This window comes from Anolis carolinensis, unplaced genomic scaffold (assembly GCF_035594765.1).
Source record: "Anolis carolinensis isolate JA03-04 unplaced genomic scaffold, rAnoCar3.1.pri scaffold_9, whole genome shotgun sequence".
Classification (NCBI taxonomy): domain Eukaryota; kingdom Metazoa; phylum Chordata; class Lepidosauria; order Squamata; family Dactyloidae; genus Anolis; species Anolis carolinensis.
The window spans coordinates 15,811,343-15,834,141 of record NW_026943820.1 but is presented as its reverse complement, the minus strand read 5'-3'; the positions used below and the strand labels follow the sequence as shown (position 1 = coordinate 15,834,141).

Sequence of the window (22,799 nt, the reverse complement as noted above, 5' to 3'; positions counted from 1 at the left end):
TTCCTTTTCTGACCATGTTCTTGATGGTTTCCAAGTTGGTTATTTGAGATTTTTTTATTTACTACATAGTCATTTCTTTAAATAAACCATTTTGCCCCAGATTTGGGACCAAAGGCTATCTCTTATCTTCTACCATTTTAAAGTTCTCCTTCATATCATTTTAAAAGAAAGAAAAATGTAATAGTATAGCTCTTACCCTAAGTACCTAGTGGATTCATAAAATGCCTACTAAAAATGGAAATTATTTGATAGCATTTCCAAAACACAACTACCATCAGATTTTGGCAATTGAGAGAACTATGGTGCAACCCAAATGACCAGTAAGAGAAGCATTCAAATTGAGATGTTCCTGGAAGATAGTTTCCAGCTCAAAGCACCTTTCGCCATTTTTGCTCTCAAAGAGTTTTGTAAAAGTTCAACTGCAAGAGCAGTTTTATAAAATAACTGCCACAATATTATTTGCTTTAGCTTCAAAATACAGAACTATGTAACTATGGAATCTCACCTGGGTGTTCCCTTGGAGGCAAATCTCCTACTGTGCCTTCAGCATCCTTAATTTAACAAACAAGTGAACAACAAGAAGAAATAACAATGATTATAGTAGTAACTACTTAGCACTTGTACAGTGCTTTGTGTGATGGAAGTGCTGAGCATACATTAAATAATTAGCCATCACAACACCCATGCGAGTTAGAGACATATAATTACTTGGATGTTGCACATCAGGAAAAGAACAGGGAGGTTACCTGCCTTACATAAAGAAGGCACAACAAAAGCAACACCTTTAGTAGAACAGGACAAGAACTACTGCTATGAAATTGCATTTCTTCAAAAGGAATGTGTAACTGAATTATCAAAATATATGCTCCAATGCTCCCAAATTTCTGAGTTACAATCGTCAAGGTAGTGTTTATTTGTAGAACATGTTTTCAGCTCCAGAGAGCATCTGAAGACATAATATAGTCATGTTACCCTTCGCATGTTCTAGTCACATAAAACATACTCTCAAGTTTGTAAATATTCAATGCTTTTTAAGCAGGAGCATTTTATAAATAGTCCATATGAAGATGGATAAAGGCTGCTTATCTCATTTGGATAGACATAAAACTAGGAGGGACAGTCCACATCATTAAAGATAGGATGTCTACAGCTCTACAATAATTGAGGACTAAATGAAGAATTTTGAAGTTCTACACATGGACAGCAAGTTTACAAGTTTATCTCAAAGCCTGGATGACCTCTTCCATGTGACTGTACTAAGAATTTGAAAGACAAGTGGGAAAATTTTCATTCTCTATTGATTCAGTGTTCGTCAAAAGTTTTCAATTACCCCCAGGTTTTAAACATACCTCTCTGCAGCCAAAGAATGTGTGAAAATGACCATCCATAATGAATGGTTGTACCCACTACTACCCACAAAAAGTTGTGAAGTAGCACAAAGGGGTATTAATTACTCTTATAGCTGGCATTCCTCCATTTCTCTCCCTGCCCACTTTCTTTACATAAATGCTTTAGAGACTGACACAGGAAAGGAACTGATCAGTTTCTTCTTCGAGCTACTAACTTTGAGTCAGAGAGTGAAAGGGAGCCAATGCTTGCAGAAGAAAGATGCCCAACCTCTGGCTACCTTCTGGTAAAAAAAAACTAGAACAAGTAACTCACATTTATTCAAGAATTTAGTCAAAAGAGGTGAACATTCGAATAGAGTTAATGTGATAATACATCACTATCTGTAAGTCATGCATTCCCAAACTGCAGACTGGACCAGTAGGGTCTTGCAAAATGGTGAACAGGGTCAATAAATGTTCACTGTCACAACAAAAAGAATGGTAACAAACAGAAAGTTGGTTTGGCAAGGGAAAAGGAGGGAATGTTGTGGGAGGTTGGCAATGGGAGTGGACATAAATTTCATATAGTGATCAAATATAATTAGCCATATCTTTGGCTTCAGTTGACAACCATCATAATTCTGCCAGCAAATCTCAAGATATTCTTTTAATCATGTTTGGGCTTGTGCCCTGTTCAACTCTATTGAAACATGAATTCTGAAAAGCATGCTGGTGTAGAATATTTGTAAATATGGCAGACTTCTATTCTTAGTCCATTACATGATCACATTTGGGGCCAAACTATGATATGCGTGTTTACCTTTAAACACAGCGGCAGAAGCAAAGCTATGGTGTGTAGCTGGAATCCTAAATTTAACTGGCATGTAGGAAAAGGTCGATTTTCTTTTTCAACACAATGAGGAAAGCAGAATGGAAAGCCCCACTCTGAGTAAACAGATTTCCCTCTTCCACTCAAGGAATTTTAAGGTGAGATAAGACAGAATGAGAAGAAAACCCATGTGCTGGGGGGAGATGATTAAAGTATATTTGCTCTTCAAGAAAAAAAGTTGCATCATTTTTACATAGGATAAGTTGTGCACATGGGTGTGCAAACACACACCAGACATGCAATGTCCTTTAGGTGGCAGGCCCTGTATAGGAAGGAGCGTGAAATTTATGTTCCATTACAAGCCCCCCTCCTTTCCCCCCGCTTTCTTCCTTTTGGTTTCATCTTCTCAGTAAAACACATAACTTAAAATGAAATCAAATATTAAAAATGACAGACTATATAAGTGCTGTGAGTAACTTCAGGTCACGGAGGGAGGGAAATGCAGGCAAGTTGTCAGGCACTATCTGTCAGAGTGAATTAGAAACAATCAACAGAGACTGAAAGGGAAGGTGATTGTTATTAAGCAGTGGGGCTGTGAGCAAGCTACCCAGATGTGGTCATGCATATAAAGAACAGGAAACAGCAGTTTAATTCAGGAAGGACTGGCGAATAGGGCAGCACAAAGGATAAAAGTCTTTTGTCGCTAATAAGCTGGAAGTTACTTTGATAACAGCAGGGTTAGAGCCTAGAATAAAACACATTTCTTTCCGTACTATACGCCATTAATATCAGAGAAATGTGGTAGAAAGGAATGTGTGGCACAAGTAAAGATTAGTTGCTAGGCCCGGGCATCAACAGCAACACAATGTCACAGCTCATATTATTAATTAGGAAAGCGCGATTGGCTATGTCTAGGTGACAGGAGGGGGAGGACATGCTCGCTCCCTTCCCGCCGCAGTTATGCTCCAAACTGGACCTCTGTGCCATGCAAAATAAGAGCCACATCATTGTTCCAAGAGGCGCACCGCTAAATGGTTTTGTGCTTTCCCCCCCTCCACCCTTTTCTTAGCCCATGGGAAAGGTGAATAATTGGAAACAGTCTAAATATAATGAAGACCATTTATGTAGTGGCTAAAAATAATTTTGCAGGCAGACGGGACTTGATTTCAGAAAGCGGCAAGAGGGAAAATACAAATTTCATAAGCATGCTTTCTGCAACCACGAAGTCACTTGTCAAATGGTCAACAACTTTGCAGTCATAGTTGAGAATGCAGAGATTTCAAAGAAGTAAAATACCCATCCCCAAATTTTCCTCAAAGAATGGAGTTAAGCTGGTAGACAGGCATAGCAAAAAAAATGCAAGCAGAGACCAAAATGGCATATTTGGCTAATAATTCATGGCATAAACCTGCCAGTGATTCAAGCTGGATTAATATTGTTCTGTGTAAACTTGATAGTGTGGGTCCAAGAAAGATCGGTGACCATAACAGGGCAGTATTTATTGCTAGAACTTTTGTGAAGAGAATGTGCAAGCCGTGTTTCATGTGCCACATTTTCATTTCCCCACAGCACTAGCCTGGCTATAGATACTCCCATGAAGAAATGGGCTTCTGCTAAAGGAATTAAAATACTTGTATTTCTCCACAAAAAGCAGAGTAGTTAAGTTCTGTGTGGTTGGTGATAGCATACACAAATGACCATATTCTCTGAGAAAAACCTATCTGGTCTTTGAAAACTTCAGGGGAGGACTTAGAATCATAGAATCATAGAATTGTAGAGTTGGAAGAGACCTCACGGGCCATCCAGTCCAACCCCCTGCAAGAAGCAGAAAAAATCTCATTCAAAGCACCCCCGACAGATGGCCATCCAGCCTCTGCTTCAAAGCCTCCAAAGAAGGAGCCTCCACCACACTCTGGGGAAGAGAGTTCCACTGCCGAACAGCCCTCACAGCGAGGAAGTTCTTCCTAATGTTCAGGTGGAATCTCCTTTCCTGTAGTTTGAAGTCATTGTTCCACATCCTACAAGTTTGCTCCCTCCTCCCCATGACTTCCCCTCACATATTTGTACATGGCTATCATGTTTCCTCTCAGCCTTCTCTTAGCAGGCTAAATATGCCCAGCTCTTTAAGCTGCTCCTCATAAGGCTTGTTCTCCAGATCCTTAGTCATTTTAGTCACCCTCCTCTGGATGCTTTCCAGCTTGTCAACATCTCCCTTCAACTGTGGTGCCCAGAACTGGACACAGTGTGATTCCAGGTGTGGTCTGACCAAGGCAGAATAGAGGGGGAGCATGACTTCTCTAGATCTAGACGCTATACCCCTATTAATGCAGGCCAAAATCCCATTGGCTTTTTTTCACCACTGCATCATATTGTAGGCTCATGTTTAACTTGTTGTCACATGTACTGCTGTGGAGACTTTTTCCTCAGTTCCATCAACTTTAGGTATATGTCTGGTGGTGACAGAAGGAGAGGGAATGAAAGCGAGTTCCAAGCTCTGATACTCCCTTCATAGAGAAACTATACTTGGTTGCTCCTTGTCCTTCTGTTGCCGGCCGGGGTTTTTTAACCCAACAAGCTTTGGGGGAATAACTGTGATTGGAAAAACAGCTTTCAACGGCATGTCGTACTGTTGAGCTATGCTGTTGCCAATGCATGCCTTCCAGTCCTCCTCTAACCCATGCCAACCCTAATGGGAGCATCTCACAGGGTTTTCTTTGCAAGATTTGTCCTTTGCTACTGAGCTTCTTCCAAGGCAGTGGTTCACAACCTGTGGGTCCCCAGATGTTTTGGCCTCCAACTTCCAGAAATCCCAACAGCTGGTAAACTGGCTGGCATTTCTGGGAGTTGTAAGCCGAAACACCTGGGGACCCACAGGTTGAGAACCACTGATCCAAGGGAAAGATCATAGACCTTGCCCAAGATCACTCAGTGGGCTTCCATGGCCATGTGGGGACTTGAATCATGGTCTCCTGAAGCCTTAGTTGAACATTCAAACCACTCCACCATGGGAGCTCTCTCTTTAAGCTAAATAAAAACACTATGTAACATGATTTTGTCCTTGGGTTATAAGTGTCATTTTCTAATTGGTTCTATCATTTAAAAAAAACATGGAAAAACATTTATTAAACTACTAAAACTTTGTCTTTACAGGAGGGACACCCTGTAGCACATTTTGCTACAGCTTTTCAATGAATATCTCATCATAGAGTCTCAACCAATTCAACAAAGTTTGTGTCAGCCATAAAAATGAAGTTTCTGAAGTAGAACAACTAATTTCAAAGTAAATACTGCACAATTAAACAGAAAATAACATTTTCAAACCAGGAACAGGATTTTCTTTCAAATTTTGTTGCATAGTGTAATTTCTAAAATAGTGTCGTCGTTGTCGTCCCCCCCCCCCCCCCGGCCTCTCGCTCATCACAGAGGAACAAAACACCTATCTGAAGCTTTTTTTTTAAAGGTAGCAATGTCCAGCAAGACCAAAATCTTGTAATCAAAAGATTAAACTCCCATAATCTATTTTTGGAATTTATTGGAGTTTTCTGGTGTAAAACCAAAAAAAAAAAAAAACCACACGTTTTTAAAAATAAGAAAACATAAGCCATGTCAACAACCAGTGTTCTAGCACTATGGAATTTTTCCCATCCAGTCAGTGAAACTGAAGTATTTTTTTCTGGAGTAAACTCTGCAAAGTTTAACCTGTGGAACTGCCACCACAGTACACAGCACACCTTATTTTGCAGGCACAAGATGAAAATCTTTGGCATTAACAAAGAAGTAGCCTTGGGAGGAAATATATTTGCCTCCATTCCCCTGCCCACCCAACCAATCTGTAATTTCTGACCTCCCAGACTTTGCAAGTGGCTTTTCTGTAAAATTGAAAGTGTTTCTAGCCATCCTATTTATGAAGAATACAAATGAGGCTTCCACGGGCATGGTGTTGTTTGACAAACACAAATCCATAAATGAGGGCAGACATCAATAGGCTAAGGAACAAGGTAGAGATTTTAAAATGAAAGAAAGCATTTTCTTAAGTGCCTTTATTCTTATTTAAAATCCAGAGCAGGGCTCAACTGTGCTGCATACTAACTATATAAATATTTTTAACATACTTTAGAATGTATGTGCTCAATGAGTCGTGCCAAGTTTGTATGCCATGGACTACTCTCTTAAAAGCACCAACATTTATATGGTCATAATGGTCATAAGCTGTTGTTTTTTTAATTTAACACCCCATTAAGAGGAATGAGAGGAAGGGTCATTTACACCTTGGTTGGTGCTGTTGTTTCAAGCCCATCTCTATCTGGAGGCAGATGCAAGACGACAGCCTGCCATTGATTTACAACGCTCTCTCCAAAGATGCCAAGTTCTTCCTCCTTGCCTTCCCCACACCCACACATTTGAGGAGGCAGGTGCACACACGCGGGTGTATTTCCTTAATGGCACATCACTCACTACCAGGCCGTAAATACAGAATGAAACAATGGCTATTTTAATAGCATTTTCATTAGCTTGATGCATTCTTGCCGAGTGAAATCCAGGCTATCATTACATTCCTACAACATTTTCAAAACAAGACAGAATCATCTTTAGTGACCTGCTGTGGTAAACTTGGCATATGGAGCAAGAAAAGAGAAGGGGTGGGCACTGGGAGAGGAACCCAGAGTCAGACAGAAAAGGTAGGGAGCAATAACACAAAATAGCTAGACTTCTATCACATCTCACCCAGCTGAGTCCTCCTAAAGAGGGCTGATCAGCTTCATATAGATCCCAAGCCCTGTAGACACTTCCAAGACATCTTATGGAAGGACTGACGGTTATTTCAGCAAAAGCAAGTTCTGAAACCTGCATCTGATTTTATGACAAGAATATGAAGAAACAGGGGAGAGACTGATTTGTAGGAACCAACCAGCATATAGTCAGCTACTTTGCACCTATCCATTCTGACTCGAGAACACCCACCAAAAATCTGCCATCCCCAAAGCCCAGGGCTAGGTCTTCATTTTGTGATCTTGATTTTGTTTATTTGGTGCTGTTGTGGTCTGGATACTGTTAGGCTAGTCAAAGTCCTATTTCCCCCCGGACTTTCTATTTTTCCAGCTTGCATGAATCGATTTGGAGGATCAACTGTCTCAATAGGATCCTAGTTCCACCTTTATCCTCTTTCCCAGCTGCTGTTAGCAGTGCAGTGATGACTTCCCAGATAAAACCCATGTATTGTGGTTTTAATGTTGGATTTTCAGAGACAAGAGTTCAAATGCCTGCTCAGCCATGGAAACACATGGAGTGACCCTGGGCAAGTCACACTCTTTGTACCCCTATTATTAGACTTTAAATGACATGGTTCCATTTTATGGAATCCTGGGGCTTGTAGTTTGGTTTGTACTATAGTACTCTGGCTGAGGATTTTAATACCCTCCCTACACTGCCAATTACAAGATTTCATAGGCTAGAAGTATAGGCCATCTTCTGAAGAAATATTTCAGAAAATCCTGTGACAGGTTCAGCTCAGAGTCACCATAAGCTGGAAATGTCTTAAAGACACAACAACGACAACAACAACAACAACTTCCAGGTGTTTGAGACTCCAACTCCCAGAAGCCCCTATTGCCAGCTTGTCCAATGGTTGGGAATTCCAAAAACACCTGGAGGGCCACAGGTTGTGCACTACTGGTCTACACTGACTATATAAGGCAAAGTCAAATTGCATTACATGGCAGTGTAGACCCAGCCTATGATACATAATTTGTGGAAAAGCTTCATTGCCAAGTTCTCTGTTATTATTAATGTAAAGAAGGAGGAGGTCATTTTTGTATCAAGCTAATATGAACATAATACTGTAAATGAATACCACACACAGAAAACATGACCACATGTGTTTACATATAGATTAGGGGGCAGGATAGTAGAGTTTAATATCTGGTCAGGTAATGCTCAGAGAACAGCCAAATAGCCCACAGTAAAGTGATAACTTCTTTAGGGACTATCCACACTGTAAAATGTTAGAGCTATTATTCTACTTTAATTTACTTGGCAACATCCTGTTGCACCCTGGCATTTGCAATTGAGGGAGAAGCAATCCGCATTTTCACCCATAATACACCAATTTCTCAACAAACTATAAACCACAGAATTCTATAAGAGGAAACCTGGCCATGAAAACGGAATGATCATGCTATAATTATGTAAATGGACCCCAGGTCAGTCAGGTACTTTTTGTCCCATATGTCAGGTCATGGGATCTTTGCACCTCCAGCATGACGAACTAATCTTTTTAAGCAAAGGGGATTATCTCTGTTCTGCACTACCATATCTGCTGAGAATGTAATCAATGGTCAGCTTAACTGTCTCATATCATGGCATGCAATTAAATGCAAATTTAAAACAAAAGATATGAATAGGCTAGTTGCAAAGTGATCTCATGAACTAAGAATGGACTTGATAAAATGGGCCCATGTTCTGCTTGGGCCGTGGCCTTGCTGTATTGGACCAATAACTATCTTATGACCCCAGCATCCCAAATGTAAAACAGAAATAATAGATTCACTTCATTGGTGGGAAAACACAATAAGCAGACTATGACCCACCTATCTATTTTGGAAGCAGAGAGAGTATGTCTACTGCCATAAGTTACATGAACTAATAATAAAGACTTCCAAGCACATCTAGATCATCTAATGTCTCTTTTGAGGTCTCCTGGGGGTCTAATGCAGGTCTCTGGTTTTCCACAGTTGCCCACTGCTCTGATAAAAGGTTGAGCATAATATATAGGTGCCATAAGAACCAAAAAGCTTGACAAAACTGTCCTATTTTAGTAGCACTTACCGTATTGACTCAAATCTAATGCACCATCAAATCTAATGCACACCTAAAATTTCAAAACCGTGTAGCAAAAAAAAAAAGTATTTGCTGCCAAACGTAGTGCACAACAGTAAAAAGTGCACTCTTTGTAATTTAGAATACGAAAGCTTCTAGTAATTGAAAGAAAACCTTGGAATGCATCTATGCTATAGAATGGATTCATTTGGTTCAATGCTATGGAATCATGGGGGTTGTAGTTTTAGCCTTCTTTGCCAAAGAATGCTGGTGCCTCACCAAACTGCAAATCCCAGGATTGCATTGCATTGAGTCATAGCAATTAAATTAGAGATTAAATCTCTCAAATTGGAGCTCCAAGTGTTCCTGAAGCAGCTTCCCTTTTTTTTTTTGGCTCAGCACTAAGATTTCTGTATTACATAAATCTAATGTGTACCTTAATTTTGGAGAGGTAACTTAGCCAAAAAAGGTGAACATTAGATTCGAGTAAATAAGGCTATTCATTTTCAGGTGTTATGAGATCCAAAGCTGTAAAGTGAAGTCATACTGTACAAACCCGACAAAAGTACCGCATGTTTCTTACATTCTTTTTATATACCTTATGGTCCACAATGGTGACAACAGTCATTTGAAATTGCCGCATGGAGTACAGATCTCATCCCTGCCATGGAATTGCTACCATGAATGTAACCGCTCTATTTCAGGAGCGTCAGAACTCCCCTGACTGTGTTTTGCTTCCCCAGAGGGTGACTGTGCTTAACGGCAATTCCCTTGCCTGGCACATAATAATCTCTAAACCTTACAGGCAATAGCAGCGATTTCCCAGTCCAAGCAGATTGGCAGTTGAGATCACTTATTTGACATAATGTGGAAGCTAAACACTTACCTTATTAAAGGACTGCCCTCCAAAACACAGTGCAGTCAAGTAAACTGTTGCTACCATAATTGTTGAGCAAAGCACACTGCTGATAATATTATGAATTGCCGCTAACGTCTGGTTAGTAAATTAATACAGGAGTATCATTTAGCGTTAATTCCAATAAGTTCCCTGAAGTTAAGCATATGAAGAGGGATTAGTTTCCTTCTAAACTGAATTGTGCCTAACAAGGGTGACTGGATCACACACAGCGGTGCAGAACCCAAAGTCTATCAAAGGATATAGAAGGAGCCTTTTTCAACTTGTGTTGCTTGTCTACTGGAAAACTTGTTTGCTAACCAGGAAGTCAGATGAACAGACCTATGGGCTTCAGAGTGATGGCATGTAACTAATGAGTGCAGAATGAGGCACTTTTACTCCAGGTCCCCTCACAGAGACTTATCTTTGTTTTTCTTAGAAGTCCACTTTTATAAGAACCATGAGGACACTGTCATCCTAATGTTTATTAATAACACCTTAATAAATTAGTAATAAACTGTAATTGATAGCAGCTTTTATCAACGTGCCTAGATTGTCATCTGAGGGTTTCTCCACAGCAAAGATTTAAATGTTTCATTTTATTTTTAACTTTCCCTTTTCTCTATTTCAGTAATGTCAGGCAAAGAGGTATGGCTTTAACTATGTGAACGAATGATGGTGTAGAATAATTTATGACCTAGGCTCAGGCTTTCAGAAAAGCTATTTTCAAATCTTCACTTTGATTTGGTTGTATAAAAAAAAACCCTGTTCAAAATAACAGCAGAGTCTCTCGAAAGCAGAATGTGGTTACTGCAGCTCAAGGAGAGCTAGACATGCTCCACACCCCACATTCAAATGATCTGCCAAGAATGTCCACATTTACAGGCTGAATGAATTAACTCAATTTGCATCAAGCTGGCAGTGGTATCTGAGTTTTCCTGGAATCCAGGTCCTTTCAAATGTATGTGTACACGAGGAAGGGATGGAATACATAGAACAAGTAGGAGAAGTCAATGCAAAAGGCCAGAAGGCCATTGTAGGGACCACCACAAGCCTACCCAAAACCCACCGTTTCTAAGCCCTCCTCAGTGAATTGAAACCAGATCCTGTATCAGTAATCTTTGTTCTAGAACAGTTCCAATAACCACTGACAGATCCTTGGGACACTAAGGCTCCTTTCCCACTGTCATATAATTGAGATTATCAAAGCAGATAATCTACATCAGGGGTCCCCAAACTAAGGCCCGGGGGCCGGATGCGGCCCTCCGAGGTCATTTACCTGGCCCCCGCCCTCAGTTTTATAATATAATATATTGTATATACCTATAATATTGATAATAATATTATAATGTAATACAATATAACACTAATAGTAATACCATATAATAATATTAATGATATATTCTATATTACATATAATATTACTAATAATATTACAGTATAGTGGTATCTCCTGCCAACCTAGCAGTTCGAAAACATGCAAATGTGAGTAGATCAATAGGTACCACTCCGGCGGGAAGGTAACGGCGCTCCATGCAGTCATGCCGGCCACATGACCTTGGAGGTGTCTACAGACAACGCCGGCTCTTCGGCTTAGAAATGGAGATGAGCACCAACCCCCAGAGTCAGACATGACTGGACTTAACATCAGGGGAAACCTTTACCTTTACTATAGTGGTATAGTTGAATATAGTAATATATAATGCTAATATTGTGCTATACTAATAATATAATATATTGTATATACATATAATTTGTAAGCCACTCTGAGTCCCCTTTGGGGTGAGAAGGGTGTGATACAAATGTAGTAAATAAATGCAGTAAATAATAAATAAATAAATAAATAAATAAATTTTAGACTTAGGCTCACCCAAAGTCTGAAATGACTTGAAGGCACATAACAACAACAACAACAATAACAACAACAACAACCCTAATTAACTTGACTATCTCATTGGCCAGAAGCAGGACCACACTTCCCATTGAAATCCTGATAAATGTATGTTGGTTAAAATTGTTTTTATTTTTAAATATTGTATTGTTCTTGTTCTTGTTGTTGTTGTTGTTTTTGCACTACAAATAAGATATATGCAGTGTGCATCGGAATTTGTATTTTTTTCAAATGATAATCCGGCCCCTCAACAGTCTGAACGATTGTGGACCGGCCCTCAGCTTAAAAAGTTTGAGGACCCCTGATCTACGTGATCTGCTTTGAACTGGATTATGTGAGTCTACACTGTCATATAATCCAGTTCAAAGCAGATAATCTGTATTTTATACAGTGTAGATGGGTCCTAAGTTCTCCCCTGTGAACTGAAAACCTGTATAGATACTAAACATAGATGCTCAGGATAGACTATCAACAAAAAAGGATTAAAGGTATAGTTTCTGCAAGTTTGCAGAAACTTTTCTTGGAACTCTTTATTCTAGAACCAATTCCAATAACCACTGAGAGGTCCTTGGTGCACTAAATTCTCCCCTGTGAACTGGAAACCTGTATGGACATGAAACATAGATGCTCAGGATAGACTGTACTTGCCATCGTACTTTAAAAAGTACTGTTGCCTTAGTTTTTGAAAGGAAGAAATTCCCATATTTCTGTCAACTGGGACATTCAAAAACCCCATTTGATCTTTTCCCCATTTGGCTTTAGTCCCCCTTGGAATAAGTAGGAAACACGTTGCACCGATTCTTCTTTCAACCTGCTGCTATAGTTCTCTCCCAAATAAATGCAGAACTTCCTACTCCTTTCAGTTCAGCCTGGTGGATAGGCATTCCTGCTGATGGGGACCGTGAAAGCATCATTGTTCAGCACAACATCGAGGGCTCGGCACGGAGGAAGAGGAGGAGGGGAAGGCGGGAGAAAAGATGCAAGCAGATCTTACCTTAGCAGCTTAACTGCATACTTGTTTTAAGGACTGTCAGTCTGGTTAGAAATCACTCAGTGAAAGGATGCAGCTGAGCTTGGCACTGACAGATTGCCAAGGGGGCGTCCCACTTCCCTATCACAAAAGAGAAAGAAAGAAAGAGATGATGTAAAGTGAAATGCCACAAATTCACCCAAATCGCAGCAATATGCAGAGGTCAAGGAAATTCAACTGAAAAGGTTAAAGATGAAATCAAATCCGGTGTATGAGAATGGAAATCTATCCCAAAGCAAGGCCAGTGGTGACGTGTTGTAGACAAGAAGCTAAATACTGCATAGCGCTGGGATCTTTCATTTTCATCAGATCAATAAAAGCTTATATTTATCAGGATTCCAAGCAGCTGCCACTTCTGACAACCTCCACTTTATTTTCTCCCTCCTTGTGCTAGATCAGGGCAAAGAGGAGCCGGGAAAAAAAGCTGCTTTTAATGCTATTTACACCTGAAGTCACAATTCCATTAAGAGGGCCTGTTTTGTTAAAGAAACAGGGATTGATATTATTATATTGGCAGGAGCTGGAAACTCTCTTTGTTCTTTCCTCCGCGTTCTCTCCCTGCCACCCCTTCACAATTCAGACCCAGCAAGAAGATTTTCTGACATTAAGTGCACTTTTTTGTTCAAACTTACCATTTACAAAGAGAGGAAAGGCTTGCTGCTAAAACAGTTACTACTCTAATCATCTGTACAACAATATTTGCTATCAGGCATTCTAAATAGATTATCACCAGTCCATCTGTGTCATTATTGATTTATAAGGCTTTAAGCGGCTTTAAAATGGAAGCTTTCCCACTAAGGGGTTTCTTGTATAAATCAGAGCCGTACTCAAATATAGCAGCCATCACTCAAGAAAACTCTAGATATAGATAGATATTTATTTCCTAAATCATAACAAGGAGGAGACAATGATAAATTGCTTGTAATATACCGATCCAAACTGATATGCAAATCTTGTTTTTTAAATATATGACTTGAGTAAAAAGAGGCATCATTAACATATGAATGCTATATGCAAATGATAGTGACAGAGCAGATGTTGGTGCATGTAATTGACCTATATTGAGAATTGCATCAGAACCCTTAACTCTATTAATTCACTACCCGGTAACTAGATATTGTCCAAAAAGTACATTCTTTGAAACCAGACACTGGAAGTAAATCTGACAGGGTTCCAAGGATGCAGGAACAAGGTCACTGTCACCCGTATTTTGCTGTCATCTGCATTCTGCTCCTTATGGGTGACATCATCAAGTGCCTGTGTAAATCGATCACTTAATAGCATTTAGAAAATACTGCAGTACGGAACAGGTTCGGAGAGGGGGGAAATGCCCCAGTTTTATTCTTTTTCTTGGCAGAAATGTCATACCTCTTAAACTGAGGATTTTTTTCTCTTTTTTTGCATGAGTGCACTGTGAAACACACAGATGCCATTTTATTCCCTGTCTTTATTTCCCCCCCTTCTTCACAGAATGACATCAAATTGTATTAAATAGCCTTTTGTCCACAGGGCACAGACCACCCTGTATATGATAATGCATTAATGCCCCACGTTCTAACCACTGAGCTGAAACATTCTGAGACTTGGAGGAGAAGTATGAAGCCCCATTGTGTGTATTGCCTGCTAACAACTGTGACACATACTAATAGAAACATACCTAATAAATTACTGCTTTCAGGTCTACCAAGCTGACATTTCTCTGCAAGGGACAATTTTATATTTGTGGCACAGAACAAAATTGCTTCATATGAAGCTACTGTGGATTAGCATAAAAATTAACACTTAAATTTCAGCTTATTTTCTACCCTCTCCTCCTGCCACAACAATCAATTCCTCTTATAAATCTGATTAGATTTTATGATGCTTATTATTCAAAGCATGTCTCAACACAGCATTCACAGGCTTGAAGACTATTTGTTTAAATAGGAAAAAAGCAGCAGATAAATCTATAGGTATTTTTATTACCCCATTCCCAGCCAGTTTCTTTCTCATATTGTAGCATCAGTAATTGATTGCACACATTAATTAACATGTAAGGTAGAAATTCTGCATTATGCATGATTTATTTTCCTATCTAGTTAGTAGCATTGTCTGCTGACCTTGTGCTTCGAGGACATTGGACTCGATTCGGGTCCACACATAAATGCCAATGTGCATTCCCCCGAAAGTTATTAATGTCAGATATGAAATGAGATTTTTGATTTCACCTGCTTACCAAACCACAAAAGCTGTTTGGAATGAGGCAGGCTTAAAAATACAGAAATTTGAGAATGATCAATTGCTGTATCTGATAGCACGCAATGGTGTTCATTAGATGTAATTTAGCAGGAGAGAATGGCAATACTCTTATAACAAGTCTGGGTCAAAAATGGCTGTTAATTAAACAAGTCATGAAAAATGGGCATTGTGCATAAAATGTCCACCAGACATCCCACTTTATGACAGGAGAAGCCTGACCTGACAGAACGCCAAGTGGGTTGATTTATTTTTTAAAATGAAAGACTGAATTCAAAAAGCTCCCCAATAATTTAATATGTTACAGTAAGAGATTGGCTTAAATGTGTATTGTGCCAAAGCTCAACTCACATGAGCAGCAGGAAACGTGCGCACCGAGTTTTCCTCAGCAACTGACATCTTCCATGTTAGTTGGTGAATCCATTCTGGATTTCATTCCAAATTTTAAAGGAGTTAGCTTCTGAAATTGTCCCCAAAACAGGGGCAGCCAATAAAGATGAGCTTCTTGAAAATTTGTATTAAAACTTGGATCACTGCCTCCCTGACATGGAAGACACCAGCTGTTCAACCCAGAAGAATAGAGTTGTGGTTGTGTGCCTTCAGGTTATTTATGGTGATCCTAAGGCAACTCCTATCACAGGGTTTTCTCAGCCAGATTTGCTCAGAGGAGGATTGCCTTTGCCTTCCTCTGAAGCAGGGAGATTTTCATGGCTGACGAGGGATGCAAACCCTGCTTTCCAGAGTCACAGTACAATGCTCAAACCACTATATCACTTTGGCTCTCAAAGTGTCCACAGCCAAGACCTACTGCTGTACTTTTTCTGCTGGATCTTCCTGCTTTGATGCAAATTGTTAGCCCTGCACCCCATGAACACATGCTCCAATGGGCCAAGAAGCCTTCTGTAGCAGGAGGAGGAAGTGAAGAAAGGCTGGATCTACACTGCCCTATATCCCAGGATTTGATCCCAGATTATCTTCTTTGAATTGGATTATATGAGTCTCCACTGCCATATAATCTAGGACAAGCAGATAATCTGGGATCAGATCCTGGGATACGGGGCAGTGTAGATCCAGCTAAAGTCCCACTCCTGCTGATGCTGGACACCAAAGTATATGAATTGATCTTGACCCCTATATCTCATTTAACAAACCACAGTCTTTGAATATATGTCCATTCAAAGCCCATTCTTGAATGCCCATATTTATTGGCACTTTTTTAAAAGGTGTCTTAAAATGAATGACTCCTTCATCTGCTATTACAAGAATGTGGCACAAAATGATCACAAATTCATTTACTATAGAGATGCAATTACTACCAATTAATCTATGTGCATCCTAAAAAGTAGAGTTTATTACATGATCCAGGGGTGGAGGGACATTCAATTGAACCTTGAAGGGTTCGACTTCATTCCCTGTGACCTATCAAGAAACACAGACATCATATTTGTCTTGATTGCCTTCCGAAATGCTTTTAAACTGTGGTTATTTCTAGTTCAAATGTATCCTGCTTTGCCTTCTTCTATCCATTGGGCTGTATTAAAGAGCCATCTGCTATCAAAAAAATTTGCATCCATAAAAGTACTTACCGACCACAATAATAATAAAGCAGAATGGTTTAGGTAAAGGAGGCTGAGAATTAGCTCTACATGCTCTGACTTTTAGCTCTTAAAAGGACTTTTCCATCAATAGTATTTCCAAGGTATGTATTAGAGGGGAGGAATCTTAACTATACTACCGCTGTTCAAATCAGTGGGAACTGTGCAACCTAAAATGAATGCAGTGCTTTAAAGAAAAACAACCGATACTTATTGCTTACATACGATGGACATTTTTCAGACCTAAATATCTTGCCCATTTTTTGTACTGTTGTTTCGTTCCCACGGGAGGATTATTAGTTACCTGTTCAGCTTTAATCACTTGCCAAATTTGACATTTAAAAAACAGGTCCCTTTTCCACCTTTGCCATTTTAGAAACAATGTGATGAAGAACACAGAGCTATATGAAAAGTTAAAGACAGAAATTAGAAGAGTGGGGCCTTTTAAAATGTTTCCTTATTACTGGGATGGCCCAGGTTAAACTGCTCTTCAGCCTTTACTATGTAACTTACAGGCTAGCAAATCATTCAGGATTGCAGCTTTCTCAATGTACTTTTATTTTCAATGTAGCTGTGTATGTCTAGAACTGAACCATGGGGCTAGGATTTCTTTTCATACACAATATAGGTAGAAGGTATATCTAGGTATATGACCCTAAAACACAATGTTTCTTCCTTTGCTGATAAACTCTTTTAAATTAAAATATGGTGCTTCCGTTTTGCTGAGACACCTATTACTTTGGGCTGTTGACCTATCTGAAATATTTCCATTCCAACTGATTGTTTTAAAAGCAATGTCTGGCTCCTATATTGCAGTTATGGACTTGTAACCTAGAATTACAGATTTGCAATCTGTCCATGTTCAGTAATATTACACAATTGTGGCACTGTCTCCATAATGGTATCGATGATCTCAATCTTTGTAACTAAGTACTTGTGCCTGAAACTTGCTTTGATCCTTCCTCCCTCCCTCCACCCAATGGGCTCTTCTCTTGTTCTCCATAATGTAGTTTACACTACAAGCTTGAAGACAGGGATGATCTCCTCCTAAATCTTTGAAGACCACTCTTGGAAGCCTTTTCTGCTCACTACATGTAAAAATGCTTTTAATGTGGGGTGAGGAACCCACAATCCAGCATCCGTCACCATGCTGCGTGCGTTGGATGTTCTTCACTCCTGCCGCAGGTTTTCAACCCTGCTTTAAACAGGTACAAATAAAATAAGACAATCCAAGCATTTATGATGGGAAGAACTCAGCATCCATGTAACACTAATCTCTCCTCCCAAAGAAGTTGCATAGTACTTTTCTTATGAGGTTCCACGTTGGCTCCATCAAGATTATAAATTTGGAGAACGTCTAGTCTAGATAGTTCAGTTCCTAATTCTTCTGCCCCTCATTATTCTCGCTGCCTATTCAATCTGCATGATTCTCATTAAGAGTGTTTCATAAAATATGCAGGTTTCCATATGTTCTTACTGGTTTCCATTCCCCGCAACCTTTTACTCCCAGTCTATCTGTGGCTGCAAAATACAGTTCACTTGATATTAAAATGAAAGGCTCTGTTCCAGAAAGCAGTAAATGAGGATTGTGGCCTTTGTGATTTTAAATATAAAGCTACTAATAAATCCTCTAAATCCAACCACATAAAACACTCATTACAGAAAACCCAAAATCTGTTGTGGTGGTGTTTATATCACCATTTTTTTTTATTAAAACAAGCATCATACACAAACAAAACAGAGCAAGTATGTTTGTTATTGGTTTCTAAATAAGCTACCAATAAGATGGCAAAAATTTGATCATAAGCTTGAGGGAAAGTTCTTTTGGTCTTTTGTCCTTTTTGTCAAAAATATTGCTCATATAAGTTTGAAACGTCTCTTTGTCCAAAGAAAGCCAAAGCATTGTTCACTTTCTTAAACACAAAGGTACCATTGTCCTCGGTCTTATTCTCCTCTCACACTTGAATATCCTGCTGTTCGTTTTTTTAAAAAAAACACTCACACATAAATGACAACAAAAAATCCAGCTACTCTATAATCATGTATCTTTATGCTTAGCCAAATTCCCTTTTCAACCATATTAGCTTCTTGCTTCCCATTACCATCTGAATAGTTCTTAAACAAAATGGCTTGTTTCCATGACCAGGAATACCCCAGATTGTTTCAGAAGCTGTTGGCTCAGGTTTTTTAAAATCCTAAAATAACTACTCTTGTCTATGAGGAATTACAGAGGTTTTCGCCACAAACTGGTCTGTGTCCGGGGAGATTCACAGGTCACTTTTGCACAGAGGTTATTCAGCTGGAAGACTACATTATTATCTGTGGTAACAGGTACACAGTGGATAACTTCAGGGTCCCCAAACTGAGGACAAATACATGAAATGTAATCTACGTAAGACAGAAGCATTGATAATCAATAGACAAATTGAGGCCTAAATACCCTAAAGGCACTGGATTCCATTTGACCCTGGAAGCTAAGTAGGGTCAGTCCTGGTTCCTACTTTGATGAGAGACTGCCAACAAATACCAAGTGTATATGTAGACTCTATTTCAGAGGAAGGCACTGGGCACCACTGCTTGCCTAAGAAAATCTGATGGAAGATACTGTGAGTCATTGTTTTGTAGTGGCTTTCATGTTGGACTAAGAGTGTTAACACTGGTTTCTTCAAATGCCCACAATGGCCATGGAAACTTTGTGGTGAGCTTGCACAAATCACACTCTCTCAGCCTCTAATGGAAGCTATGGCAAAGATATTTGGAGGAAATCTCACAAAGGAGACCCCATGACAGATTTGCCTTAGGGCCTCCACAATTCAGCAAAGACTTGAAGGCACACAACAGCAGCAAGATAAGCTGATTTGGGAATGGAAATACAGCCTCTATTAAATGGAGTTGTCCTTCTGAAGGGTAAAGTTTGCATTTGATCCAGCATCTCCCCAGCATACAATCCAGGGGCAACTGTGACTATGCATGCACAGATCCCGCTTTGGTTCATGTGCCAGCTACCCTTCCTGGAGGAGACAGATCTAGCCACATTTATATAAGACCATGGACCGTCACATCCAGATTAATTACTAAAGCATGCTCTCTCTGGTGCTGTCCTTGAAAAATGTCCAGAAACTGCAATTAGTACAAAATGCAGAGGCCAAAATGCTTTCTGGCACTCGCAACTAACAATCATATTACACCAATCCAGTTCCATCCTCATTGGCTCCCTGTTTGTTTTTATTCCTAACTGGAGGAGGAGGTTATAAAGCCTTAATAGCATGGGCCTGGATTATATGTGAAGGGCCTCCTACTCCCTCAAGAACCTACCCAATGGTTATGGTCATTATCAGAAGGTCTGGTCTGTGCTTTGTTACCAGAAAAGTCACACTGAGTAGAAACAGGAGACAGGGGATTTTTTTAAAGTGCAAACAACACATGAAGTTATAGTACCCCAATTACTTTTTGAACTAATTGGAGGCATGAAAGGGCAATTTTTGTAAAATAAATCTCTCTTTCTCACACATTATGTTCTTGATAAAGAATCCTCCTACACACACACACACACACACACACACAAACACTTTAGTTAAAGAAAATGCTGCACATAGCTATGAGCTACATATTAAACATGTCATCATTAGATATGGTGGCTTCCATATCAATGGAATAATGCAACCTACAGAATAGGTCTCACAGACCCATCACCAATACTCTACTTCTGGAAGATAATCATACGTGGCCATGAGGGATTGATGATGATGATGATGATGATGATGATGATGATGATGATGATGAAACCTGTGTTTTAATCCATACTACCCAAGGTGCTGAACTCTAGCCTCAAAAGCATCTTGGATTGTACAGGCAGTCCCTGAGTTACAAACATCTAAATTAAAAATGACTCCTAGTTAAGAATGGGGGTGAAACAACAGGAAGTGAGAGAAATCTGCCCCTCGAAAGGAAGGGAAATCCACTCCTGGAAGAGTTATTATGAGATGGAAAAGAAGTCCCCACTGTAGCTTTGTTACCAATCCTTGTTTCCATATTTTCCAAAATCTAACTCTCACAGGGACAGAAAGTGAGGTGAAATCTTCTGAACAGAGACAAAGTCAGGAAAGGAAACACCACAGGGCATTAACACATCATGAGATAGATAGATTAGATAGACAGACAGACAGACAGACAGACAGAAAGACAGAGTTACTCTTTAAAATGTACCTGTTCCAAATTACAAACAAATTCAAACTCAACTTAAGAACAAATCTACAGAACTTCTCTTTTTCATAACTTGGGGACTGCCTGTACTTAAATTCCAAAGCAAAACAGAACAGCAAAAACCAACTCTGCTGGCATTAGGGCCACCCATTGCAATACTGACATATTGTCCAACACTCAGTGAAGTACCTCTTGTAATGTATTGTTTTATGAATTGTTTTTTCATGGTTTCAAAGAGAGTGTGCAGCTAAGGCATATCGACTTGCCTACAGAAAATGACATGCACAGTGTAGTTGTCTGAGTGTTAAACTAGGAATTTCAAGTTGACTTTCACTTATGGGGAAACTATGAATGAGGGCCAATGTACCTGAGGGACCGCCTCACTCCCTACAGGAAGTCCCCAGTTTTAAGACTTTGCATCTAACTGCAACTAGACGCAGAGCCTTTTCAGTAGTGGTGCCATCGCTCTGGAACACCTTGCCACCTGAAGTTCGTGCCTTGCGGGACTTGTTGGCCTTCCGCAGGGCATGTAAGACATACCTGTTTTGACAGGCTTTTGAGTTCTGTTGTTGATGTTTTAAAAGGTGCTTTTAGGATGTTTTTAAGATGTTTTTAAAGATGTTTTAAAGATGTTCTTTAAATTGTTGATTTTAGCCGGTTCTTGTAAGCCGCTCCGAGCCCTAGGGGAGTGGCGGCATATAAGTTTGAAAAATAAATAAATTAATTAATTAAATAAATCAGCTTCTCCTTCACTGAGGCCACTTCTACAGTGCCATATAATCCAAATGATCAAAGCAAATAATCTACATTATTTGCTCTGAACCTGATTATATGAGTCTACAATGCCATATATAATCCAGTTCAAGGCTGGGTTTTATATGGCAATATAGAAGGGGCTTGAGCTGCTTCTCTTTTACTCTGATGAGTAAACTGTTACTGACAGTAACAAGCCTTGTCCTTGCAAAGGATGAATTGCAAGGGCCTTGGGCTATGATATCTTTGTGTGAACCTTTTGTGAATACCTTGATGCATTTCAACCCATTCAGGATAGTGATGTGGACATCATTATTACATAGCTCAGTTAAAAAAAAGATTAATTACATGCCAGAAGGGGAAAAATGTAAATAAAATAAATACTCGTTTACATGGACGATTTCACAACCAGCATGGAACATTAAAAAAAAACCCATAAGATTACCACTAAAATTGTTCTATTCAAGATCAGGAAAGATAAACACTTTTTGATTAAAAATAAAGCGGTGAAGTAATTTGATTATAGCTAGAATCAGATACCACATTCTAGAGGAGAACAATGTCTTTGAAACTACACAACTCTCTGCCTGCATAGCCGTGATTTGCACATTTAAAATGATAAATTTAAGGCTATCAATAGTAAATCAATTGCAGGTAGGACAGATAAAACCAGAATAATTCATCATATCACTATATTGAAAACACAAAAGAGGACAGAGAGGTAATGGAAGATTTTGACTTTCATTTCAAATCTGGTTTCAGGGTTTTCAAGGACATTTCTCTCTGCAAAAGTTTAACATATACATAAAAACCATCCATCAGCACATCTGATCTGAATATACTAATGATTTCTTTTGGTCAGATCTTGAAAGCAAGGTTTATTTTAATAGAGATGCATTAATTAACCCAACATGTACTATCTTTCAGCATATCTGGCCAAGTACGTTCATTTACACATGTTTATTGTGACATGTTTGCATTCCCAACATTTGAAGCCCACACACAGATTATTTCATACTTCTCTTCTGAGCACTTTAACAAAAGTTAAAAGACATTATTGTTTTTGATTAATGCACTAAAAAAGTTCCAAAAAACCAGATGCTCCAAAGAAATGCCTTCTTCATTAAAACATGGAAGCAGCATTCATATGAAAAAGAAGTTCTGGAACAGAAGTTATGTAGGACGGACTTTTGATCACTTTAGGTATCCCACAGAGAATTAACT

At 39.3% G+C, this 22,799-nt stretch overlaps 1 protein-coding gene across 7 annotated transcripts in view; it reads right to left on the bottom strand.

Moving 5' to 3' along the window:
• The window catches only part of znf536 (zinc finger protein 536), a 486,877-nt gene that overhangs the window by 314,835 nt on the left and 149,243 nt on the right, over nt 1-22,799 (bottom strand). For all 7 annotated transcript variants that reach the window (XM_062961829.1, XM_062961827.1, XM_062961831.1 and 4 more), the window contains one exon: nt 12,754-12,870. The gene's annotated coding sequence lies outside the window, so the exon portion shown is untranslated. The remainder of the gene's footprint in view (nt 1-12,753; nt 12,871-22,799) is intronic.